The sequence below is a fragment of the Phocoena sinus genome, chromosome 20, assembly GCF_008692025.1.
Source record: "Phocoena sinus isolate mPhoSin1 chromosome 20, mPhoSin1.pri, whole genome shotgun sequence".
In the NCBI taxonomy this organism is placed as follows: domain Eukaryota; kingdom Metazoa; phylum Chordata; class Mammalia; order Artiodactyla; family Phocoenidae; genus Phocoena; species Phocoena sinus.
Window position 1 is genome coordinate 24,696,545 of NC_045782.1, and position 16,040 is coordinate 24,712,584.

The following is a 16,040-nucleotide window of genomic DNA, read 5'->3' on the forward strand; positions in this document are numbered from 1 at the left end:
GGCTACGCTGTAATTTTCAGTTTGCACAGTTCTTCGATCTGGCATACTACAGAAATTTCAAATCTAGCTACAGGTGTGTGGTAAGTAGCAACTCCTTGAGACTAACTCCCAGAAAAAGTCAGCACTTTCCACACACACAAAAAAGGAGAAAACCTTCTTGTCTGGTCAAGATGAGACCAGAAAATATGAGAAGCTCAGGGTCAAGAAGGCAGCAGATGTGTGAATCTAAAGTTTACAGAGGAGGAAAGGAAAGATTGCTTTTCAAGCTATAATTTTCAGCTCTGTGAAGGCACCAAAAGCACAGATCATTGCAATGTGGCTATTGTATTTCAGGCATTGATTTTTGTCATGAGGTAAAGGGAATAGGCAAACACTGAAATTTCATTAGCTCCTTGGGGAAAGTGAGCATCCTCACCAAACCAAACTGTCCAGAACATATTAAGGGATAATTTATATAAGCTGGCTCAATGGAACTTGAACAAATAACAGCAATAGCAATAAATCATTTCTAGATGAGTTGTTAATTTCAACTAGATCATGTTCTTGCTAAACAGCTACCAATTCAAAGCACTTATCTTTCCTTTACTCAAAACTTTAATGGGAAAACTGTCTTTTGTTTTCTTTTTTCTTTTGTATATGTTTTAGACAAAAAGTCACCATGAAAACCAGAAGGGTTAAGAGAGAATGGAGGGATGACAATACCTGTAAGAAACAGAGATGACTATGTTAGAAATCAGTCCTGGTCACTGGTATTATATTATGTACTCAGACACCTAAGTAAGCATTGGGAAGTACATTGAGTGATATAGAACCATCTCTGTGGCATTTATCAAACACTACTTGATACTATGCTACTTCCTTTATTCTCCCTATAAAACCATCTGTTTCCTGAGGTCAGAGATGCTCTCTTGCTCATCGCAGCATCTATATGCTTTATGGCTTTTTTTTGCCTGGAGATATTAAGAATAAGTGTTTCTCTACAATGTAAATATTATCCTGGGTATTTTGTCATGTAAAATCTCAGAATTTTGAATTTTTGGTAGGATACTGGCATAGGAATTAAGTTTCAAAAAGACTTGTAACTCAATACTGCATGACTCGGGAGACCTTCAAGATGGCAGAGGAGTAAGACGTGGAGATCACCTTGCTCCCCACAGATACATCATAAATACATCTACATGTGGAACAACTCCTACAGAACACCTACTGAACGCTGGCAAAAGACCTCAGACTTCCCAAAAGGCAAAAATCTCCCCCACGTACTTGGGTGGGGCAAAAGAAAAAAAGTAAAAACAGAGACAAAAGAATAGGGTTGTGACATGAACCTTGGGGAGGGAGCTGTGAGGGAGGAAAAGAGTTGTGACTCTAAGATGGGAGAGCCAAGTCCAGGACACTGGTCCACCAGAGATCTCCCAGCTCCCCGTAACAGCAAATGGTGAAAGCTCTCCCAGAGATCTCCATCTCAATGCTAAGACCCAGCTGCACTCAACAACCAGCAAGCTACAGTGCTGAACATCCTACGCCAAACAACTAGCAAGACAGGAACAGAACCACACCCATTGGCAGAGAGGTTGCCTAAAATCATAATAAGGTTGCAGACAGCCCAAAAAACACCACTGGATGCAGTCATGCCTAACAGAAAGACAAGATCCAGCCTCATCCATCAGAACACAAGCACTAGTCCTTTCCACAAGGAAGCCTACACAACCCACTGAACCAAACTTAGTGACTGGGGACAGACACCAAAAATAAGAGGAACTATAGACCTGCAGCCTGTGAAAAGGACACCCCAAACACAGTCAGTTAAGCAAAATGAGAAGACAGAAACACACAGCAGCTGAAAGAGCAAGGTAAAAACCCACCAGAACAAAAAATGAAGAGGAAATAGGCAGTCTACCTGAAAAAGAATTCAAAGTAATGATAGTAAAGATGATCGAAAATCTTGGAAATAGAATGAAGAAAATATAAGAAACATTTAACAAGGACCTAGAAAAACTAAAGAACAAACAAACAATGATGAACAACACAATAAATGAAATTAAAAATTCTCTAGAAGGAATCAATAGCAGAATAACTGAGGCAGAGGAATGGGTAAGTAACCTGGAAGATAAAATAGCGGAATAACTACTACAGAGCTGAATAAAGAAAAAAGAATTGAAAAGAATTGAGGACAGTTTTAGAGACCTCTGGGACAATATTAATTGCACCAACATTCGAAATATAGGGGTCCCGGAAGAAGAAGGGAAAAAGAAAGGGTCTGAGAAAATATTTGAAGAGATTATAGTTGAAAAGTTCCCTATAAGTTCCCTAAATAATCAATCAAGTCCAGGAAGCACTTGTATAGGAAGAGAGTCCTATACAGGATAAATCAAAGGAGAAACAAGCCATGACACATATTGATCAAACTGTCAAAAATTAAATGAAGAGAAAAAGTATTAAAAGCAGCAAAGGAAAAACAACAAATAACATACAAGGGAATCCCCATAAGGTTAACAGCGGATATTTCAGCAGAAACTCTGCAAGCCAGAAGGGAGTGGCAAGACATATTTAAGTGATGAAAGGGAAAAACCTACAACCAAGATTACTCTACACAGCAAGGATCTCATTCAGATTCTACAGAGAAATTAAAATCTTTACAGACAAACAAAAGCTAAGAGAGGGCTTTCCTAGTGGCACAGTGGTTGAAAGTCTGCCTGCCGATGCAGGGCACATGGGTTCGGGTCCCGGTCCAGGAAGATCCCACATGCCGCAGAGCGGCTGGGCCCGTGAGCCATGTCTGCTGAGCCTGTGTGTCCAGAGCCTGTGCTCCACAATGGGAGAGGCCACAAAAGTGAGAGTCCTACATACCACAAAAAAAAAAAAAAGAAAGAAAAAGGTAAGAGAATTCAGCACCACCAAACCAGGCTTACAACAAATGCTAAATGAACTTCTGTAGGCAGGAAACACAAAAGAAGGAAAAGACCTACAATAACAAACCCAAAACAATTAAGAAAATGGTAATAGGGACATACATATTGATAATTACCTTAAATGTAAATAGATTAAATGCTCACACCAAAAGACATAGACTGGCTGAATGGATACAAAAACAAGACCTGCATATATGCTGTCTACAAGAGATACACTTCAGACCTAGGGACACATACAGACTGAAATTGAGTGGATGGAAAAAGATATTCCATGCAAATGGAAACCAGAGTAGCAATACTCATATCAGATAAAATAGACTTTAAAATAAAAACTTAAAGAGACAAGGAAGGACACTACACAATGATCATTGGATCAATCCAAGAAGAAGATATAACAAGTGTAAATATAGATGCAGCCAACATAGGAGCACCTCAATGCATAAGGCAAATGCTAAAAGCCATAAAAGGGGAAATCGACAGTAACACAATCATAGTACGGGACTTTAACACCCCACTTTCACCAATGGACAGATCATCCAAAATGAAAATAAATAAGGAAACACAAGCTTTAAATGACACACTAGGTCAGAAGGACTTAATTGATATTTATAGGACATTCCATCCAAAAACAACAAAATACAATCTCTTCTCAAGTGCTCATGAAACATTCTCCAGGATAGATCATATCTTGGATCACAAATCAGGCCTTGGTAAACTTAAGAAAATGGAAATTGTATCAAGTATCTTTTCTGACCACAATGCTATGAGACTAGATATCAATTACAGGAAAAGATCTGTAAAAAATACAAACACATGGAGGCTAAACAATACACTACTTAATAACCAAGAGATCACTGAAGAAATCAAAGAGGAAATCAAAACATACCTAGAAACAAATGACAATGAAAACAAAATGACCCAAAACCTATGGGATGCAGCAAAAGCAGTTCTAAGAGGGACGTTTATAACAATACAATCTTACCTCAAGAAACAAGAAACATCTCAAATAAACAACCTAACCTTACACCTAAAGCAATTAGAGAAAGAGAAAAGAAAAAATAAACCCAAAGTTAGCAGAAAGTAAGAAATCATAAAGATCAGATCAGAAATAAATGAAAAAGAAATGATGGAAACAATAGCAAACATCAATAAAACTAAAAGCTGGTTCTTTGAGAAGATAAACAAAATTGATAAACCATTAGCCAGACCCATCAAGAAAAAAGGGAGAAGACTGATATCAATAGAATTAGAAATGAAAAAGAAGTAACAACTGACACTGCAGAAATACAAAGGATCATGAGAGATTACTACAAGCAACTATAAGTCAATAAAATGGACAACCTGGAAGAAATAGACAAATTCTTAGAAAAGCACAACCTTCCAAGACTGAACAAGGAAGAAATAGAAAATATAAACAGATGAATCACAAGCACTGAAATTGAGACTGTGATTAAAAATTTTCCAACATACAAAAGCCCAGGACCAGATGGCTTCACAGGTGAATTCTATCAAACATTTAGAGAAGAGCTAACACCTATCCTTCCTAGCCTCCTCCAAAATATAGCAGAGAGTGGAACACTCCCAAATTCATTCTATGAGGCCACATCACCAGATAAAGATGTCACAAAGAAAGACAACTACAGGTCGATATCACTGATGAACATAGATACAAAACTCCTCAGCAAAATATTAGCAAACAGAATCCAGCAGCACTTTAAAAGGATCATACAGGGCTTCCCTGGTGGAGCAGTGGCTGAGAGTCCTCCTGCCAATGCAGGGGACATGGGTTCGTGCCCTGGTCCGGGGAGATCCCACATGCCGCAGAGCGGCTGGGCCCGTGAGCCATGGCCACTGGGCCTACGCGTCCGGAGCCTGTGCTCCGCAATGGGAGAGGCCACAACAGTGAGAGGTCCGCACACCACAAAAAAAAAAAAAAAAAAAGGATCATACACCATGATCATTTGGGGTTTATCTCAGGAATGCAAAGATTGTTCAATACATACAAATCAAACAATGTAACAAACCATATTAACAAACTGAAGGAGAAAAACCATATGATCATCTCAATAGATGCAGAAAAAGCTTTTGACAAAATTCAACATCCATTTATGATAAAACCCTCCAGAATGTAGGCATGGAGGGAACTGAACTCAACGTAATAAAGGCCATATATGACAAAACCACAGCCAACATTTTCTCAATGGTGAAAAACTGAAACCATTTCCTCTAAGATCAGGAGCAAGACAAGGTTGTCCATTCTCACCACTATTATTCAACATAGTTTTGGAACTTTTAGCCACAATAATCAAAGAAGAAAAAGACATAAAAAGAATCCAAACTGGAAAAGAAGTAAAGCTGTCATTATGCAGATGACATGATACTATACATAGAGAATCCCAAAGATGCTACCAGAAAACTACTAGAGCTAATGAATGAATTTGGTAAAGTAGCAGGACACAAAATTAATGCACAGAAATCTCTTGCATTCCTATAAACTAATGACGAAAAATCTGAAAGAGAAATTAAGGAAACTCTACCATTTACCACTGCAACCAAAAGAATAAAATACCTAGGAATAACACCCCCCCCCCCAAGGAGACAAAAGACCTGTACGCAGAAAACTATAAGACACTGATGAAAGAAATTAAAGATGATACAAACAGATGGAGAGATATGCCATGTTCTTGGATTGGAAGAATCAACATTGTGAAAATGACTATACTACCCAAAGCATCTACAGATTCAATGCAATCCCTATGAAACTACCATGGGCATTTTCACAGAACCAGAACAAAAACTTTCACAATTTGTATGGAAACACAAAAGACTCCAAATCACCAAAGCAATCTTGAGAATGAAAAACAGAGCTGGAGGAATCAGGCTCCCTGACTTCAGACTATACTACAAAGCTACAGTAATGAAGACAGTGTGGTACTGGCACAAAAACAGAAAGATAGATCAATGGAACAGGATAGAAAGCCCAGAGATAAACCCATGTACATATGGTCACCTTATTTTTGAAAAGGAGGCCAGAATATACGGTGGAGAAATGAGAGCCTCTTCGATAAGTGGTGCTGGGAAAACTGGACAGCTACATGTAAAAGAGTGAAATTAGAACACACCTTAATACCATACACAAAAATAAACTCAAAATTCATTATAGACTGAAAAGTGAAGCCAGACACTATAAAACTCTTAGAGGAAAACATAGGCAGAACACCCTATGACATAAATCACAGCAAGATCTTTTTTGACCCAACTCCTAGATTAATGGAAATAAAAATAAATGAATGGGACATAATGAAACTTAAAACCTTTTGCACAACAAAGGAAACCATAAACAAGATGAAAAAACAACCCTCATAATGGGTAAAAATATTTGCAAATGACAAAGGATTAATCTCCAAAATTTACAAGCAGCCCATGCAGCTCCATATCAAAAAAACAAACAACCGAATCCAAAAAGGGGTAGAAGACCTAAATAGACATTTCTCCAAAGAAGATATACAGATTGCCAACAAACAAATGAAAGGATGCTCAGCAACACTAATCATTAGAGAAATGCAAATCTAAACTACAGTGAGGTATCACCTCACACCTGTCGGAATGACCATCTTCAAAGAATCTACAAACAGTAAATGCTGGAGAGGGTGTGGAGAAAACAGAACCCTCTTGTACTGTTGGTGAGAATATAAATTGGTACAGTCCCTATGGAGAACTGTATGGAGGTTCCTTAAAAAACTACAAATAGAACTACCATATGACCCAGCAATCCCACTAATGGGCATATACCCTGAGAAAACCATAATTCAAGGAGACATGTACCACCATGTGCATTGCAGCACTATTTACAATAGCCAGGACATGGAAGCAACCTAAGTGTCCATCAGCTGATGAATGGATAAAGAAAATGTTGTACATATATACAATGGAATATTACTCAGCCATAAAAAGAAACAAATTTGAGTTATTCGTAGTGAGGTGGATGGACCTAGAGACTGTCATAGAGAGTGAAGTAAGTCAGAAAGAGAAAAATACCATATGCTAATACATATTTATGGAATCTAAAAAAAAATGGTTCTGAAGGACCTTTGGTCAGTACAGAAATAAAGATTCAGATGTAGAGAAAGGACTTGAGGACATGGCTAGGGGGAAGGGTAAGCTGGGACAAAGTGAGAGAGTGGCATGGATTTATATATACTATGGAATGTAAAATAGATAGCTAGTGGGAAGCAGCCACATAGCACAGGGAGATCAGCTCAGTGCTTTGTGACCACCTAGAGGGGTGGGATAGGGAGGGTGGGAGGGAGACACAAGAGGGAGAAGATATGGGGATATATGTATATGTATATGTATAGCAAATTCACTTTGTTATAAAGCAGAAACTAACACACCATTGTAAAGCAATGATACTCCAATGAAGATGTTAAAAAAATACTGCATGATTTCTGGAAGTTTTAATTGATAGTAATAATAAACAACTTTGGATTGTTGAAAAGAAAAATTCTGAATATCTGAACAAGCTGATAGAAACCAAATCAGAAAATGTGTTGCCCTGCTAAACTTGTGCTCTCTGAAGTTGTTTTGTGCACCACTTGTCATTTCATTTGACGTATTCTCAAATCTATGTTGGCTAATATGTAGATGGCTAATACTTGTTAGCCACACCTATTAGGCAATAGCATAGGTTGGACTTTAGGATTGTCGATATGCAGCTACATTTTAGGGGGATGTTTTACAAAAACTGCTTTCATTTATTTAAATTGACTTTAGTTATAACTTATGAAAATAAAATGCATCCATTTTAAGTGTACAATTCAACAAATTTTGATAAATATATGCAATCACATAAACACCACTACAATCAAGATATAAAAAATGTCCAGTACCTCAGAAAGGTTCCTCATGTCCCTTTGAGGTCATTCCCACCCTCAGTCCCAGGTAACCACTGACGTGCTTTCTGTCACTACTGATCAGTTTCATTCCTTCTTGAATTTTACATAAGATCACACAGCACATACTCTTTTGCATCTGGCTTCCCTTGCTCAGCACAATGTTTTGTTCCCCTGTATATAATGTGTATTTTTTCTTCTGTCCATAGAAAGATTTTCAATTTATCTTTGCTTTTCAGAAGTTTGATTATAATGTGCCTAGGCATAGTTTTGTTTGTACTTATCTTGCTTGGAGGTTTTCAGCTTTTTGAATCTGTAAATTTATCTTTTTGTCAAGTTTGGGTATTTGCGGGACATCATGTCTTCAAATATTTTTCTATCTTCCTCCATGAACTCAAATTTTACATGTTAAAACAAATTTTATGTCTTTGAGTCTCTGTTTATTTTTTATTCCTTTTTTCTCTTCATTTCCAGATTAAATACTCTTTCTTGTTATATCATCAAATTTACTGACATTTTTCTTTGCCATCTAGATTTTGCTCATCCAGGAGGCATTTTTTTCTTTCAGATATTGTATTTCCCACTTCTAAAACTTCCATTTTTAATATTTTCCATTTCTCAACTGAAATGTTCTATTGTTTTATTTATTATTATTATTTATTACAAGCATATTTTCTTATATCATTGAGCATTTATAACATCTGCTTTAAAATCTTTGTCTGATAATTCCAACACCTGGCTTATTTCAGAGGCAGTTTTTTCTTACTGATCTTTTCTACTAAAAGAATGATTCACATCTTCATGTTTCTTATGTTGAGTAATTCTGGATTGTATCCTAGACTTACACATTTAATGTTGTGGAGACTCTGGATTCTCTTACATTGCCCCATACAGTGTTGATTTGATTGTCTTCTCGGGTTGTTTTGGTTAAAGTCAAAGTGCACACTCTGTCTCTTGGGCAGCAGTTCTGATCTTAATTGTGTCCTTTTAGCTTTGCTGTGCTACTTGAAGTTGGACACACACAGGTGTGGTTCAGGTGTCATCCAGATATTTGAGAAGAGTTTATACACTAATTATTGGACTTTCCCTCCACAGGTGTCTCCCCCGGATCCCCACTATGTTTTCCTGTAACTGTGGTTGCCCTCATCTCTGTCTTCCATTTCTTCAAATCAAAATGATGGCAGATTTTCGTTCTAAGTTTTACTACCCCACATGTGCAGATTAGGGCCTCTCCTCAGGTAGGAAACAGTTAAAGTGGGAAACTCACTCATATGTATTGTAGGTATTAACCACACCTACAATACATATATTTTTAGATTTCATATTTGTTATATCAGGGTGAGTCAGTATAACAGGATCTTTCTGAGTTATCACTAGAAATGGAACCCACATTTATTTTTAATAATCAAATTATGGTAACTTTAGATGCCCCTGGCATATCTGGTGAAAACTGATTCACCTCAATGTATCCTTTGGCTATTATAAGAAGTCATAAAAGGGGTACCTTAAACATGCCTACAAACCAGTGTATTGACCACCTTTGTCATGCAATTTTCACCCTCTTCCCCACTGTGTATGTTCACTGACTGCAAAGTCTTTTGGTGAAGTCTCACCATTGCCACTGGCTTCTGTGTTGCCCCTAAACAAGTTCTGAACAGAGGCAGAGACATGACCTTTTCTAGTTCTTTACTTAGAATCTAAAGTAGCTCCATTTGTGTCTGGAGTCTCACAATGCATCTCATTAAATCTGTTTTACCAGATTCCAGCATGATCTCTTTAACCAGATCTCATCTTTATTTCTAAAATATGGCAATCAAATATTAATAGAGTTCAGTATCTGAGGAATGTAAAACATGTCTTCACTCTAATAATAACTATAATTCATTAAATTATTTACTTTGCTCTAGGATCTATTTGATATAGTTAGAGAGTAATACTTCAGGACTTGATCTCTTAAGCCAGATTGCTTGGGTTAATGCCATTACTTTGAGTAAGGTGCTGAATCTCTCTGTGCTTCAGTTACTCATCTAGAAAAATGAGAAAAAATTGATCAACTTTATAGTGTTATGAGGGTTAAACGAGTTAATACACTCAATGTACACAGAATTGTGCCTGGTACATAGTCATCACTTAATAAATATTAGCTATTACTGTAGTTATATTGAACAGTCCTTTAAGATAGATTTTCTTTTCTTTTTTATATTTTATAAATGAGAAAACTGAGATAATAAATGTCTGAATTACTTGCCCGAGTTCACTTAGCTTTGAAGAAATAAAACTAGGATTTTGAGTCATGCATGCTGGATCCAGAACCCATGTATTTAACTATTATTTTCTTTTATATGCAGTCCATGTAGCTGGTTGGAGGACAAACATGCTGTTCTCAAGAATCTCCTCATAGCCTCAAAGTTCACACATTATTAACTGATATGAATAGACACTGGGAAAAGGGGGAAGGAGATTTTATATGGCTTTTGCTCAGCCAACTAAAATTGTCTTGTAACTCCTATGATTAATTGTACTAAAAAATCTATTATATATTTTGAAGATTTAAGGTTTGTTCTGAATCTTCAATTCTTTGGATTTTTGTTTGTGTGTTTGAATCTCAGAAAAGACATTGCTGCTGAATCATACAAATAATTACATAAATATCACCCGTGTAACTTTGATCTTATAACATAATATTTTTTTTAATTTTATTATTTTTTTTTATACAGCAGGTTCTTATTAGTCATCCATTTTATGCACATCAGTGTATACATGTCAATCCCAATCTCCCAATTCATCACACCACTCCATCCCCGGGCCACATTCCACCCTTGATGTCCATACGTTTGTTCTCTACATCTGTGTCTCAATTTCTGCCTTGCAAACCAGTTCATCTGCACCATTTGTCTAGGTTCCACATATATGCGTTAATATATGATATTTGTTCTTCTCTTTCTGACTTACTTCACTCTGTATGACAGTCTCTAGATTCATCCACGTCTCCACAAATGACCCATTTTCGTTCCTTTTAATGCCTGAGTAATATTCCATTGTATATATGTACAACCTCTCTTTATCCATTCATCTGTCATTGGGCATTTAGGCTGTTCCCATGACCTGGTTATTGTAAATAGTGCTGCAATGAACATTAGGGTGCATGTGTCTTTTCGAATTATGGTTTTCTCAGGGTATATGCCCAGTAGTGGGATTGCTGGGTCATATGGTAATTCTATTTTTAGTTTTTTAAGGAACCTCCATACTGTTCCCCACAGTGGCTGTATCAGTTTAGATCCCCACCAACAGTGAAAGAGGGTTCCCTTTTCTCCACACCTTCTCCAGCATTTGTTGTTTGTAGATTTTCTGATGATGCCCATTCTAACTGGTGTAAGGTGATACCTCATTGTAGTTTTGATTTGCATTTCTCTAATAATAGGTGATGCTGAGCAGCTTTTCATGTGCTTCTTGGCCATCTGTATGTTTTCTTTGTTTCTTAGGTTTTCTGACCTTTTTTTTTTTTTTAAACATCTTTATTGGGGTATAATTGCTTTACAATGGTGTGCTAGTTTCCGCTTTATAACAGAGTGAATCAGCTATACATATACATATGTTCCCATATGTCTTCCCTCTTGCGTCTCCCTCCCTCCCACTCTGCCCATCCCACCCCTCCAGGCTGTCACAAAGCACCGAGCTAATATCCCTGTGCCTTGCGGCTGCTTCCCCCTAGCTATCTACCTTACTACGTTTGTTAGTGTGTATATGTCCATGACTCTCTCTCGCCCTGTTAAAACTCACCCTTCCCCCTCCCCATATCCTCAAGTCTGTTCTCCAGTAGGTTTGCGTCTTTATTCCTGTCTTACCCCTAGGTTCTTCCTGACATTATTTTTCTTTAAATTCCATATATATGTGTTAGCATATGGTATTTGTCTTTTTCTTTCTGACTTACTTCACTCTGTATGACAGACTCTAGGTCTATCCATCTCATTACAAATAGCTCAATTTCATTTCTTTTTAAGGCTGAGTAATATTCCATTGTGTATATGTGCCACATTTTCTTTATCCATTCATCCGATGATGGGCGCTTAGGTTGTTTCCATCTCTGGGCTATTGTAAATAGAGCTGCAATGAACATTTTGGTACATGACTCTTTTTGAATTTTGGTTTTCTCAGGGTATATGCCCAGTAGTGGGACTGCTGGGTCATATGGTAATTCTATTTGTAGTTTTTTAAGGAACCTCCATACTGTTCTCCATAGTGGCTGAACCAATTCACATTCCCACCAGCAGTGCAGGAGTGTCCCCTTTTCTCCACACCCTCTCCAGCATTTATTGTTTCTAGATTTTTTGATGATGGCCATTCTGACTGGTGTGAGATGATATCTCATTGTAGTTTTGATTTGCATTTCTCTAATGATTAATGATGTTGAGCATTCTTTCATGTGTTTGTTGGCATTCTGTATATCTTCTTTGGAGAAATGTCTGTTTAGGTCTTCTGCCCATTTTTGGATGGGGTTGTTAGTTTTTTTGTTATTGAGCTGCATGAGCTGCTTGTAAATTTTGGAGATTAATCCTTTGTCAGTTGCTTCATTTGCAAATGTTTTCTCCCATTCTGAGGGTTGTCTTTTGGTCTTGATTATGGTTTCCTTTGCTGTGCAAAAGCTTTGAAGTTTCATTAGGTCCCATTTGTTTATTTTTGTTTTTATTTCCATTACTCTAGGAGGTGGGTCAGAAAGGATCTTCCTGTGATTTATGTCATAGAGTGTTCTTCCTATGTTTTCCTCTAAGAGTTTGATAGTTCTGGCCTTACATTTAGGTCTTTAATCCATTTTGAGCTTATTTTTGTGTATGGTGTTAGGGAGTGATCTAATCTCATACTTTTACATGTACCTGTCCAGTTTTCCCAGCACCATTTATTGAAGAGGCTGTCCTTTCTCCACTGTACATTCCTGCCTCCTTTATCAAAGATAAGGTGTCCATATGTGCGTGGGTTTATCTCTGGGCTTTCTATCCTGTTCCATTGATCTATCTTTCTGTTTTTGTGCCAGTGCCATACTGTCTTGATTACTGTTGCTTTGTAGTATAGTCTGAAGTCAGAGAGCCTGATTCCTACAGCTCCTTTTTTCGTTCTCAAGATTGCTTTGGCTATTCGGTGTCTTTTTTGTTTCCATACAAATTGCGAAATTGTTTGTTCTAGTTCTGTGAAAAATGCCAGTGGTAGTTTGATAGGGATTGCATTGAATCTGTAGATTGCTTTGGGTAGTAGAGTCATTTTCACAATGTTGATTCTTCCAATCCAAGAACATGGTATATCTCTCCATCTATTTGTATCATCTTTAATTTCTTTCATCAGTGTCTTATAATTTTCTGCATACAGGTCTTTCGTCTCCTTAGGTAGGTTTATTCCTAGATATTTTATTCTTTTTGTTGCAATGGTAAATGGGAGTGTTTTCTTGATTTCATTTTCAGATTTTTCATCATTAATATATAGGAATGCCAGAGATTTCTGTGCATTAATTTTGTATCCTGCTACTTTACCAAATTCATTGATTAGCTCTAGTAGTTTTCTGGTAGCATCTTTAGGATTCTCTATGTATTGTATCATGTCATCTGCAAACAGTGACAGCTTTACTTCTTCTGTTCTGATTTGGATTCCTTTTATTTCCTTTTCTTCTCTTATTGCTGTGGCTAAAACTTCCAAAACTATGTTGAATAAGAGTGGTGAGAGTGGGCAACCTTGTCTTGTTCCTGATCTTAGTGGAAATGCTTTCAGTTTTTCACCATTGAGGATGATGTTTGCTGTGGGCTTGTCATATATGGCCTTTATTATGTTGAGGAAAGTTCCCTCTATGCCTACTTTCTGGAGGGTTTTTATCATAAATGGGTGTTGAATTTTGTTGAAAGCTTTCTCTGCATCCATTGAGATGATCATATGGTTTTTCTCCTTCAATTTGTTAATATGGTTTATCACATTGATAGATTTGCGTATATTGAAGAATCCTTGCATTCCTGGAATAAACCCCACTTGATCATGGTGTATGATCCTTTTAATGTGCTGTTGGATTCTGTTTGCTAGTATTTTGTTGAGGATTTTTGCATCTATGTTCATCAGTGATATTGGCCTGTAGTTTTCTTTCTTTGTGACATCCTTGTCTGGTTTTGGTATCAAGGTGATGGTGGCCTCGTAGAAGGAATTTGGGAGTGTTCCTCCCTCTGCTATATTTTGGAAGAGTTCGAGAAGGATAGGTGTTAGCTCTTCTCTAAACGTTTGATAGAATTCACCTGTGAAGCCATCTGGTCCTGGGCTTTTGTTTGTTGAAAGATTTTTAATCACAGTTTCAATTTCAGTGCTTGTGATTGGTCTGTTCATATTTTCTATTTCTTCCTGATTCAGTCTTGGCAGGTTGTGCATTTCTAAGAATTTGTCCATTTCTTCCAGATTGTCCATTTTATTGGCATAGAGTTGCTTGTAGTAATCTCTCATGTTTTTTTTATTTCTGCAGTGTCAGTTGTTACTTCTCCTTTTTCATTTCTAATTCTATTGATTTGAGTCTTCTCCCTTTTTTTTCTTGATGAGTCTGACTAGTGGTTTATCTATTTTGTTTATCTTCTCAAAGAACCAGCTTTTAGTTTTATTGATCTTTGCTATCGTTTCCTTCATTTCTTTTTCATTTATTTCTGATCTGATTTTTATGATTTCTTTCCTTCTGCTAGCTTTGGGGTTTTTTGTTCTTCTTTCTCTAATTGCTTGAGGTGCAAGATTAGGTTGTTTGTTCGAGATGTTTCCTGCTTCTTAAGGTGGGCTTGTATTGCTATAAACTTCTCCCTTAGAACTGCTTTTGCTGCATCCCATAGGTTTTGGGTCGTTGTGTCTCCATTGTCATTTGTTTCTAGGTATTTTTTAATTTCCTCTTTCATTTCTTCAGTGATCACTTCATTATTAAGTAGTGTATTGTTTAGCCTCCATGTGTTTGTATTTTTTACAGATCTTTTCCTGTAATTGATATCTAGTCTCATGGCGTTGTGGTCAGAAAAGATACTTGATACAATTTCAGTTTTCTTAAATTTACCAAGGCTTGATTTGTGACCCAAGATATGATCTATCCTGGAGAATGTTCCATGAGCACTTGAGAAAAATGTTTATTCTGTTGTTTTTGGATGGAGTGTCCTATAAATATCAATTAAGTCCATCTTGTTTAATGTATCATTTAAAGCTTGTGTTTCCTTATTTATTTTCATTTTGGATGATCTGTCCATGGGTGAAAGTGGGGTGTTAAAGTCCCCTACTATGAATGTGTTATTGTCGATCTCCCCTTTTATGGCTGTTAGTATTTGCCTTATGTATTGAGGTGCTCCTATGTTGGGTGCATAAATATTTACAATTGTTATATCTTCTTTTTGGATCGATCCCTTGATCATTATGTAGTGTCCTTCTTTGTCCCTTTTAATAGTCCTTATTTTAAAGTCTATTTTGTCTGACATGAGAATTGCTACTCCAGCTTTCTTTCGGTTTCCATTTGCATGGAATATCTTTTTCCATCCCCTTACTTTCAGTCTGTATGTGTCTCTAGGTCTGAAGTGGGTCTCTTGTAGACAGCATATATAAGGGTCTTGTTTTTGTATCCATTCAGCCAATCTGTGTCTTTTGGTGGGAGCATTTAGTCCATTTACATTTAAGGTAATTATCAATATGTATGTTCCTATTCCCATTTTCTATATTATTTTGGGTTTGTTACTATAGGTCGTTTCCTTCTCTTGTGTTTGTTGTCTAGAGAAGTTCCTTTAGCATTTGTTGTAAAGCTGGTTTGGTGGTGCTGAACTCTCTCAGCTTTTGCTTGTCTGTAAAGGTTTTAATTTCTCCATCAAATCTGAATGAGATCCTTGCTGGGTATAGTAGTCTTGGTTGCAGGTTTTTCTCCTTCATCACTTTCAGTATGTCCTGCCACTCCCTTCTGGCTTGTAGGGTTTCTGCTGAGAGATCAGCTGTTAACCTTATGGGGATTCCCTTGTGTGTTATTTGTTGTTTTTCCCTTGCTGCTTTTAATATGCTTTCTTTGTATTTAATTTTTGACAGTTTGATTAATATGTGTCTTGGCGTATTTCTCCTTGTATTTATCCTGTATGGGACTCTCTGTGCTTCCTGGACTTGATTAACTATTTCCTTTCCCATATTAGGGAAGTTTTCAACTATAATCTCTTCAAATATTTTCTCAGTCCCTTTCTTTTTTTCTTCTTCTTCTGGAACCCCTATAATTCGA